The following is a 9594-nucleotide window of genomic DNA, read 5'->3' as shown; positions in this document are numbered from 1 at the left end:
CATTTTGTATTTTTTTTACCCGTGATAAAATTTGACCAAGATTTAAGTAGGTTTTGTGAAAAAAGAATCATTCCAGGTGCGATAGTTGCGCCAGGCCGTAGGGTGTCTGCCTGATGCGGAGCAGTTTCTGAAGATCAAGAAGTATTTCCATACTCGACAAGACACTCCGATTACATTCCCATACATATTTTTTACCCCCGAGACATTTTCGGAAAAAATAAAATTTTGTATGGCGGCCATCTTGTTTTTCAGCCATTTTTATTTTTTTTCACCCACAATAGAATTTGACCAAGAATTAAATAGGTTTTTTGAAAAAAGAATCATTCCAGGTGCGATAGTTGCACCAGGCCGTAGGGTGTCTGCCTGATGCGGAGCAGTTTTCCAAGATCTGGAAGTTTTCCCATACTCACCGGAAGATCTTGATCACACCCCCCATACATCATTTTTACCCCCCGACGCTCCTTCTGGGAGAACAACCCTGTCAGTGAGTCAGTCAGTCAGTCAGTCAGTACATGGGTTTGTAGCTATATATAATATAATAATAATATAATAACTAGATGTCGCGTGGTTCGCTCGCAGCAAGCTGCTCGCGTGTTTTGTTTTCCCGCCATTTTTTTACCGCGATAGAATTTGACCAAGACTTGAATAGGTCTCGTGAAATCAATAAAGTTCTAGGTGCTATAGTTTTGCCAGGCCGTAGGGTGACCCATGATGCGGGGCAGTTTTCCAAGATGGCGTTCCGATCACACCCCAATACATCATTTTTACCTCCGAGACATTTTCTGGAAAAACAAAAATTTGTATGGCGGCCATCTTGTTTTTCGGCCATTTTGTTTTTTTTTTCACTGGCGATTAAATTTGACCAAGACTTTAATAGGCTTCGTGAAAACAAAAAAGTTCCAGGTGCGATAGTTTCGCCAGGCTGTAGGGTGTCTCCCTGATGCGGAGCAGCTTTCGAAGATGGAAAAGTATTTCCATACTCAACATGATGTTTCGATCACATTCCTCATACATCATTTTTACCCCCGAGGCATTTTCGGGAAAAACGAAAATTTTGTATGGCGGCCATCTTGTTTTTCCGCCATTTTGTTTTTTTTTCACTGGCGATAAAATTTGACCAAGACTTTAATAGGCTTCGTGAAAACAAAAAAGTTCCAAGTGCGATAGTTTCGCCAGGCTGTAGGGTGTCTCCCTGATGCGGAGCAGCTTTCGAAGATCGAAAAGTATTTCCATACTCAACATGATGTTTCGATCACATTCCCCATACACAGTTTTTACCCCCGAGGCATTTTCGGGAAAAACGAAAATTTTGTATGGCGGCCATCTTGTTTTTCCGCTATTTTGGTTTTTTTTTCAGCGGGGATTGGATTTGATTACGATTTAAATATAATTCGCGAAAGAAAAATTGCTCCAAGTTTTATAGTTTTGATTACGCCCCCTTACATTGTTTTTGCCCCCGAGTCATTTTCTGAAAAAACAAAATTTTGTATGGCGGCCATCTTGTTTTTCCGCCATTTTGATTTTTTTTCACCGAAAATAAAATTTGACCAAGATTTAAATAGGTTCTGTGAAAAAAGAACCGATCGAGGTGCGATAGTTTTGCCAGGCCGTAGGGTGTCTCCCTGATGCGGAGCAGTTTTCCAGGATCTGGAAGTTTTCCCATACTCACCGGGAGGTCCCGATCACTTTTCTCATACATTATTTTTACCCCCCGACGCTCCTTCTGGGAGAACAATTATGTCAGTGAGTCAGTCAGTACATGGGTTTGTAGCTATATATAATATACTAGATACTAGATTTCGCGTGGTTCGCTCGCAGCAAGCTGCTCGCGTGTCCTGTATTAATTCGAAGCTTTGTATGGCGGCCATCTTGTTTTCGTGAAATCAAAAAAGTTCTAGGTGCTATGGTTTTGCCAGGCCGTAGGGTGTCTCCCTGATGCGGAGCAGTTTTCCAAGATGACGTTCCGATCACACCCCTATACATCATTTTTACACCCGAGACATTTTCTGGAAAAACAAAAATTTATATGGCGGCCATCTTGTTTTTCGGCCATTTTGTTTTTTTTTTCACCGGCGATAAAATTTGACCAAGATTTAAATAGGTTTCGTGAAATCAAAAATGTTCCAGGTGCAATTGTTTTGCCAGGCCGTAGGGTGTCTCCCTGATGCGGAGCAGATTTCAAAGATCGAGAAGTATTTCCATACTCAACATAACATTCCGATTACACCCCCATACATTGTTTTTACCTCTAAGACATTTTTCTGAAAAAACAAAATTTTGTATGGCGGCCATCTTGTTTTTCCGCCATTTTGGTTTTTTTTCACCGGCGATTGGATTTGACCAAGATTTAAATACGTTGTGCGTAAAAAATATTCTTCCAAGTGCGATAGGTTAGCCAGGCCGTAGGGTGTCTCCCTGATGCGGAGCAGTTTTTCAAGATCGAGCAGTTTTTCCATACTCAACTTGACGTTTCGATCACACCTCCCATACATCATTTTTTACACCCGAGGCATTTTTTAAAAAAACAAAATTTTGTATGGCGGCCATCTTGTTTTTCGGCCATTTTGTTTTTTTTTCACCCCCAATAAAATTTGACCAAGATTTAAATAGGTTTTGCGAAAAAAAAATTGATCCAGGTATAATAGTTGCGCCATACTGTAGGGTGTCTCCCTGATGCGGAGCAGTTTTCCAAGATCTGGAAGTTTTCCCATACTCACCGGAACATTTGGATCACATCCCCCATACATCATTTTCACCCCCCGACGCTCCTTCTGGGAGAACAACCCTGTCAGTGAGTCAGTCAGTCAGTCAGTCAGTACATGGGTTTGTAGCTATATATATTATAATATACTAGATACTAGATGTCGCGTGGTTCGCTCGCAGCAAGCTGCTCGTGTGTCTTGTTTTCCCGGCATTTTTTTACCGCGATAGAATTTGACCAAGACTTGAATAGGTCTCGTGAAATCAAAAAAGTTCTAGGTGCTATAGTTTTGCCAGGTCGTAGGGTGACCCCTGATGCGGAGCAGTTTTCCAAGATGACGTTCCGATCACACCCCTATACATCATTTTTACACCCGAGACATTTTCTGGAAAAACAAAAATTTGTATGGCGGCCATCTTGTTTTTCGGCCATTTTGTTTTTTTTCACTGGCGAAAAAATTTGACCAAGACTTTAATAGGCTTCGTGAAAACAAAAAAGTTCCAGGTGCGATAGTTTCGCCAGGCTGTAGGGTGTCTCCCTGATGCGGAGCAGCTTTCGAAGATCGAAAAGTATTTCCATACTCAACATGATGTTTCGATCATATTCCTCATACATCATTTTTACCCCCGAGGCATTTTCGGGAAAAACGAAAATTTCGTATGGCGGCCATCTTGTTTTTCCGCCATTTTGGTTTTTTTTCACCGGGGATTGAATTTGACCAAGATTTAAATAGGTTTCGTGAAAAAAATATTGCTCTAGGTTTTATAGTTTTGCCAGGCCGTAGGGTGTCTCCCTGATGCGGAGCAGTTTTTCAAGATCGAGCAGTACTGAAATACTCAACATGACGATCCGATTACATCCCCATACATATTTTATACCCCCAAGGCATTTTCAGGAAAAACAAAAATTTTGTATGGCGGCCATCTTGTTTTTCCGCCATTTTGATTTTTTTTCACTCACGATAGAATTTGACCAAGATTTAAATAGGTTCTGTGAAAAAATAATCGTTCCAGGTGCAATAGTTTCGCCAGGCCGTGGGGTGTCTCTCTGATGAGGAGCAGTTTTTGAAGGTTGAGTAGTATTTAAATTCTCAACATGATCTTCCTATTACGTCCCCATACATCGTTTTTACCTTCGAGACATTTTCTGGAAAAATATTTTTTTGTATGGCGGCCATCTTGTTTTTCCGCCATTTTGATTTTTTTTCACCGGCAATAAAATTTGACCAGGAATTAAATAGGTTTCGTGAAAAAAGAATCTTTCCAGGTGCGATAGTTTTGCCAGACGGTAGGGTGTCTCCCTGATGCGGAGCAGCTTTCCAAGATCTGGAAGTTTTCCCATACTCACCGGGAGGTCCCGATCACACCCCCCATACGCTCCTTCTGGGAGAACAACTATGTCAGTCAGTCAGTCAGTCAATACATGGGTTTGTAGCTTTATATAATATAATAACTAGATGTCGCGTGGTTCGCTCGCAGTAAGCTGCTCGCGTGTCTTGTTTTCCCGCCATTTTTTTACCGCGATAGAATTTGACCAAGACTTGAATAGGTCTCGTGAAATCAAAAAAGTTCTAGGTGCTATAGTTTTGCCAGGCCGTAGGGTGACCCCTGATGCGGAGCAGTTTTCCAAGATGACGTTCCGGTCACACCCCAATACATCATTTTTACCTCTGAGACATTTTCTGGAAAAACAAAATTTTGTATGGCGGCCATCTTGTTTTTCGGCCATTTTGTTTTTTTTTTTCACTGGCGATAAAATTTGACCAAGACTTTAATAGGCTTCGTGAAAACAAAAAAGTTCCAGGTGCGATAGTTTCGCCAGGCTGTAGGGTGTCTCCCTGATGCGGGGCAGCTTTCGAAGATCGAAAAGTATTTCCATCCTCAACATGATGTTTCGATCACATTCCTCATACATCATATTCACCCCGAGGCATTTTCGAGAAAAACGAAAATTTTGTATGGCGGCCATCTTGTTTTTCCGCCATTTTGATTTTTTTTCACCCACAGTAGAATTTGACCAAGATTTAAATAGGTTTCGTGAAAAAAGAACCGTTCCAGGTGCGATAGTTGCGCCAGACTGTAGGGTGTCTCCCTGATGCGGAGCAGGTTTTGAAGATCGAGAAGTGTTTTCATACTCCACAAGACGTTCCGATTACATCTCCATACACAGTTTTTACTCCCGATGCATTTTCTGAAAAAACAAAATTTTGTATGGCGGCCATCTTGAATTTCCGCCATTTTGATTTTTTTTCACCCACAATAGAATTTGACCAAGATTTAAATAGGTTTTGCGAAAAAAAAATTGATCCAGCTATAATAGTTGCGCCAGACCGTAGGGTGTCTCCCTGATGCGGAGCAGTTTTCCAAGATCTGGAAGTTTTCCCATACTCACCGGAAGATCTTGATCACACCCCCCATACATCATTTTTACCCCCCGACACTCCTTCTGGGAGAACAACCCTGTCAGTGAGTCAGTGAGTCAGTCAGTACATGGGTTTGTAGCTATATACACTTCTCATCAAAAAAATCGAAACACTTCCGTTTTCATTGTTTCTGTCCGAATTTAACACAAAAAAGAATTCATACGATGAAAAAAAATACATAAATGTATAGCTGGCAGTTTGGCCATTACAGTAATAAGCGAAAATTCTAAATTCAAAATTAGAATTTCATTTGTTTATCTTATAAACGAAATGAATCACTGTTTTGAGACAAATGTGTGTTTAGGGTTGGAGTACATTTAGCGTTTAAAAACTAAAAATTGGCGCCTATCCTTAAACTTTTTGTTTTTTATTTCAATACTGTGACTTTGGGACGTCTGAAAAAAGGTTTTTTTTCTAAAACGTATGGATACTTCGCCCACAGAAGCCGCCCAAGTTGTGGCATTGCTGGATTCTGGCCTTAGTCAGCGTGTTGTGGCTGCAAGACTGCATCTAAGCCTGTCATCTGTTCATAGAGTCTATAAACGTTATCGGGAGACTGGTTTGTTCACGCGCCGTTCAGGATCTGGCAGGAATCGGGTCACTTCTGAGCGAGATGATCGATTTATTGTAACAACTTCTTTAAGAAATCGACGCCTTAACGCTTTTCAACTGCAGCAGCGGCTTCGTGTTGTACGAAGGGTGGCTGTAAGTGACTCTACAATTAGAAGAAGGTTGAAGGATCGTGGACTGGTACCGCATAAGCCAGCAAATGGGCCGAAATTAACTGCAGACCATCGAAGAGCGCGCCTTAACTTTGCACGTGAGCACCTAAATTGGTCATACCTACAGTGGAGCAAAGTTCTCTTTTCTGATGAGTGTAAAATTATGCTGTATGGTAACGACGGAAGGAACAAGGTCTACAGAAGAGACGGAGAACGCTATGCACAATGCTGCATTGAAGAAAAGGTCAGCTATGGTGGCGGTTCGTGGACGGTTTGGGGAGGAATCAGCGCCGACGGTAAGACAGAGCTTGCTTTCGTGTCTGGGCCACGTCTGCCTGCACTAAACTGTCATCGGTACGTCGAAGAGTGTCTCGAGCCTCATGTGATGCCCTATGCACATTTTATTGGCAACGGCTTCATATTCATGCACGACAATGCTAGGGCTCACACCGCGGGCGTCGTACGAGATTATCTTAACGAAGTCGATATCTCTATTATGGAATGGCCAGCAAGAAGCCCGGACATGAATCCCATTGAACATCTGTGGGATGAATTAAAGAGACGAATTCGAGCAAGAGATCCTGCCCCAGAAACACTTAGCCAGCTGCAAGATGCAATCCAAGAGGAATGGGACAATATACCACAGCATGTGATCGTGACTCTCATCCGATCGATGAAGAACCGTATGGAAGCAGTAATTAGAGCTCGGGGAGGGAATACAAGTTATTAAATAAACGTTTTTTAGCTTTTTTTTTTCATTTACGTGTGTTGTTTTATCCATTTCCTTTATACTCCATACGGAATAAAAATGACTCATTTAACAAAATACGAAACCTATGAAAAATTCATTTAAATTTAGAACATTAACATTAAGATTTGATAAGCTCATATTACTCACTATTAAACGACATTTAACATTTATTCCTAAATGTACACATTTTTCTGATAATCCTGACAAAACGTAAACTTGCAAGGTGTTTCGATTTTTTTGATGAGAAGTGTATAATATAACTAGATGGTGCTAAGTGCGCTCGCTGCTAAAGCAGCTTCGCGGGCGTTGTATGTGGATTGACGTTTTCGTATAGTTTGTTTCGCATCACAGATTTGTAATAACTATTAAGACAGACACAAAAAGAAATAAAAAAAATGTGTAGGATATTGTTGGTTTATTTTATGTTATCAAAAAATAAAAATATAACATTATATTCTCTCTCTCTCCCTTGCATTGTTCCCATATGGTGGTGGGGTCTTTATTCCGAGTCTTTTCCTTCCACTTCGCTCTGTTGGTTGTATCGTCTGCGGAAACATTGCAGGAACAAAGATCTTCTTTGATGACATCTGCTTCTTTGCCTTCTGTATTTCCTGTTAAAAATAAAATAATATTAATTCGTATAGGTATAATATCCTTTTCTTAGTCGATAGCGATACGTTTTTGCCAAAGTGGTCGTGGTCGTCATGTAACGTACCTCGATATCTTGTAACTTTTGATTGCTGGCTGTCACACTGCTGCGTGCATTGAAGGACTTCAGGCTTGGTCGATTTTATTCTATTGCAATCATAATCTCCTACACAGTTTATTATACTCTGCATTTCCTGTGAATAAAATATATATATTACATTTTTATCCTTAGTCTATAGCGATACGTTTATGCCAAAGTGGTCGTGATCGTCATGTAACGTACCTCGACATCTTGTTACTTTTGATTGCTGGCTGTCACACTGCTGCATTCTTTGAATGAGCGGCCAACATCAGGTTTGGTTTATATAATACTATTGTTTAATGATCTCCTACGCAGTTTTTTGCCTTCTGCATTTCCTGTAAATAAAACATATAATTAAATATTATATGTAATTTATTTTCCTTAGTCGATAGCAATACGTTTTTGCAAAAATAGTTGTGGTCGTCATGTAACGTACCTCGATATCTTGTTACTTTTGATTGTTGGCTGTCACACTGCTGCATTCATTGAAGGAGCTGGCAACATCAGGTTTGGTTTATATAATACTTTTGTATTAATGATCTCCTACGCAGTTTTTTGCCTTCTGCATTTCCTGTAAATAAAATATATAATTTATTTTCCTTAGTCGATAGCGATACGTTTTTGCCAAAATAGTCGTGGTCGTCATGAAACGTACCTCGATATTTTGTAACTTTTGATTGTTGGCTGTCACACTGCTGCATTCATTGAAGGGGCTGCTGACTTCAGGCTTGGTCGATTTTATTCTATTGCAATCATGAACTTCTACACAGTTTATTGCCATCTGCATTTCCTGTAAATAAAATATATATTATTATTTTTTTCCTTAGTCTATAGCGATACGTTTTTGCCAAAATAGTCGTGGTCGTCATGAAACGTACCTCGATATCTTGTAACTTTTGATTGCTGGCTGTCACACTGCTGCATTCATTGAAGGGGGGCTGCTGACTTCAGGCTTGGTCGATTTTATTCTATTGCAATCATGAACTCCTACACAGTTTATTGCCATCTGCATTTCCTGTAAATAAAATATATATTATTTTTTTTTCCTTAGTCTATAGCGATACGTTTTTGCCAAAGTGGTCGTGGTCGTCATGTAACGTACCTCGATATCTTGTAACTTTTGATTGCTGGCTGTCACACTGCTGCGTGCATTGAAGGACTTCAGGCTTGGTCGATTTTATTCTATTGCAATCATAATCTCCTACACAGTTTATTATACTCTGCATTTCCTGTGAATAAAATATATATATTACATTTTTATCCTTAGTCTATAGCGATACGTTTATGCCAAAGTGGTCGTGATCGTCATGTAACGTACCTCGACATCTTGTTACTTTTGATTGCTGGCTGTCACACTGCTGCATTCTTTGAATGAGCGGCCAACATCAGGTTTGGTTTATATAATACTATTGTTTAATGATCTCCTACGCAGTTTTTTGCCTTCTGCATTTCCTGTAAATAAAACATATAATTAAATATTATATGTAATTTATTTTCCTTAGTCGATAGCAATACGTTTTTGCAAAAATAGTTGTGGTCGTCATGTAACGTACCTCGATATCTTGTTACTTTTGATTGTTGGCTGTCACACTGCTGCATTCATTGAAGGAGCTGGCAACATCAGGTTTGGTTTATATAATACTTTTGTATTAATGATCTCCTACGCAGTTTTTTGCCTTCTGCATTTCCTGTAAATAAAATATATAATTTATTTTCCTTAGTCGATAGCGATACGTTTTTGCCAAAATAGTCGTGGTCGTCATGAAACGTACCTCGATATTTTGTAACTTTTGATTGTTGGCTGTCACACTGCTGCATTCATTGAAGGGGCTGCTGACTTCAGGCTTGGTCGATTTTATTCTATTGCAATCATGAACTTCTACACAGTTTATTGCCATCTGCATTTCCTGTAAATAAAATATATATTATTTTTTTTTTCCTTAGTCTATAGCGATACGTTTTTGCCAAAATAGTCGTGGTCGTCATGAAACGTACCTCGATATCTTGTAACTTTTGATTGCTGGCTGTCACACTGCTGCATTCATTGAAGGGGGGCTGCTGACTTCAGGCTTGGTCGATTTTATTCTATTGCAATCATGAACTCCTACACAGTTTATTGCCATCTGCATTTCCTGTAAATAAAATATATATTATTTTTTTTTCCTTAGTCTATAGCGATACGTTTTTGCCAAAGTGGTCGTGATCGTCATTTAACGTACCTCGATATCTTGTTACTTTTGATTGCTAGCTGTCACACTGCTGCATTCA

The 9594-nt window shown here is 39.8% G+C and overlaps 2 long non-coding RNA genes across 2 annotated transcripts; one reads left to right on the top strand and one right to left on the bottom strand.

Moving 5' to 3' along the window:
* Positions 1-498: 498 nt before the first annotated feature.
* Positions 499-3256, top strand: LOC126381219 (uncharacterized). The gene is made up of 2 exons (XR_007568727.1): positions 499-649; positions 2954-3256. It is a non-coding gene; the product is annotated as an uncharacterized LOC126381219 (long non-coding RNA).
* Positions 3257-7007: 3751 nt separating this feature from the next.
* On the bottom strand, positions 7008-9594 carry LOC126381208 (uncharacterized). Its single transcript, XR_007568714.1, has 12 exons — positions 9546-9594; positions 9322-9458; positions 9099-9233; positions 8880-9014; positions 8645-8778; positions 8429-8555; positions 8205-8341; positions 7982-8116; positions 7763-7897; positions 7528-7661; positions 7312-7438; positions 7008-7207 (listed from the first exon to the last, which is right to left on the bottom strand). It is a non-coding gene; the product is annotated as an uncharacterized LOC126381208 (long non-coding RNA).

The sequence above is a fragment of the Pectinophora gossypiella genome, unplaced genomic scaffold (assembly GCF_024362695.1).
Source record: "Pectinophora gossypiella unplaced genomic scaffold, ilPecGoss1.1 Pgos_40, whole genome shotgun sequence".
Lineage (NCBI taxonomy): Eukaryota > Metazoa > Arthropoda > Insecta > Lepidoptera > Gelechiidae > Pectinophora > Pectinophora gossypiella.
This window is presented reverse-complemented; position numbering and strand designations above follow the sequence as displayed.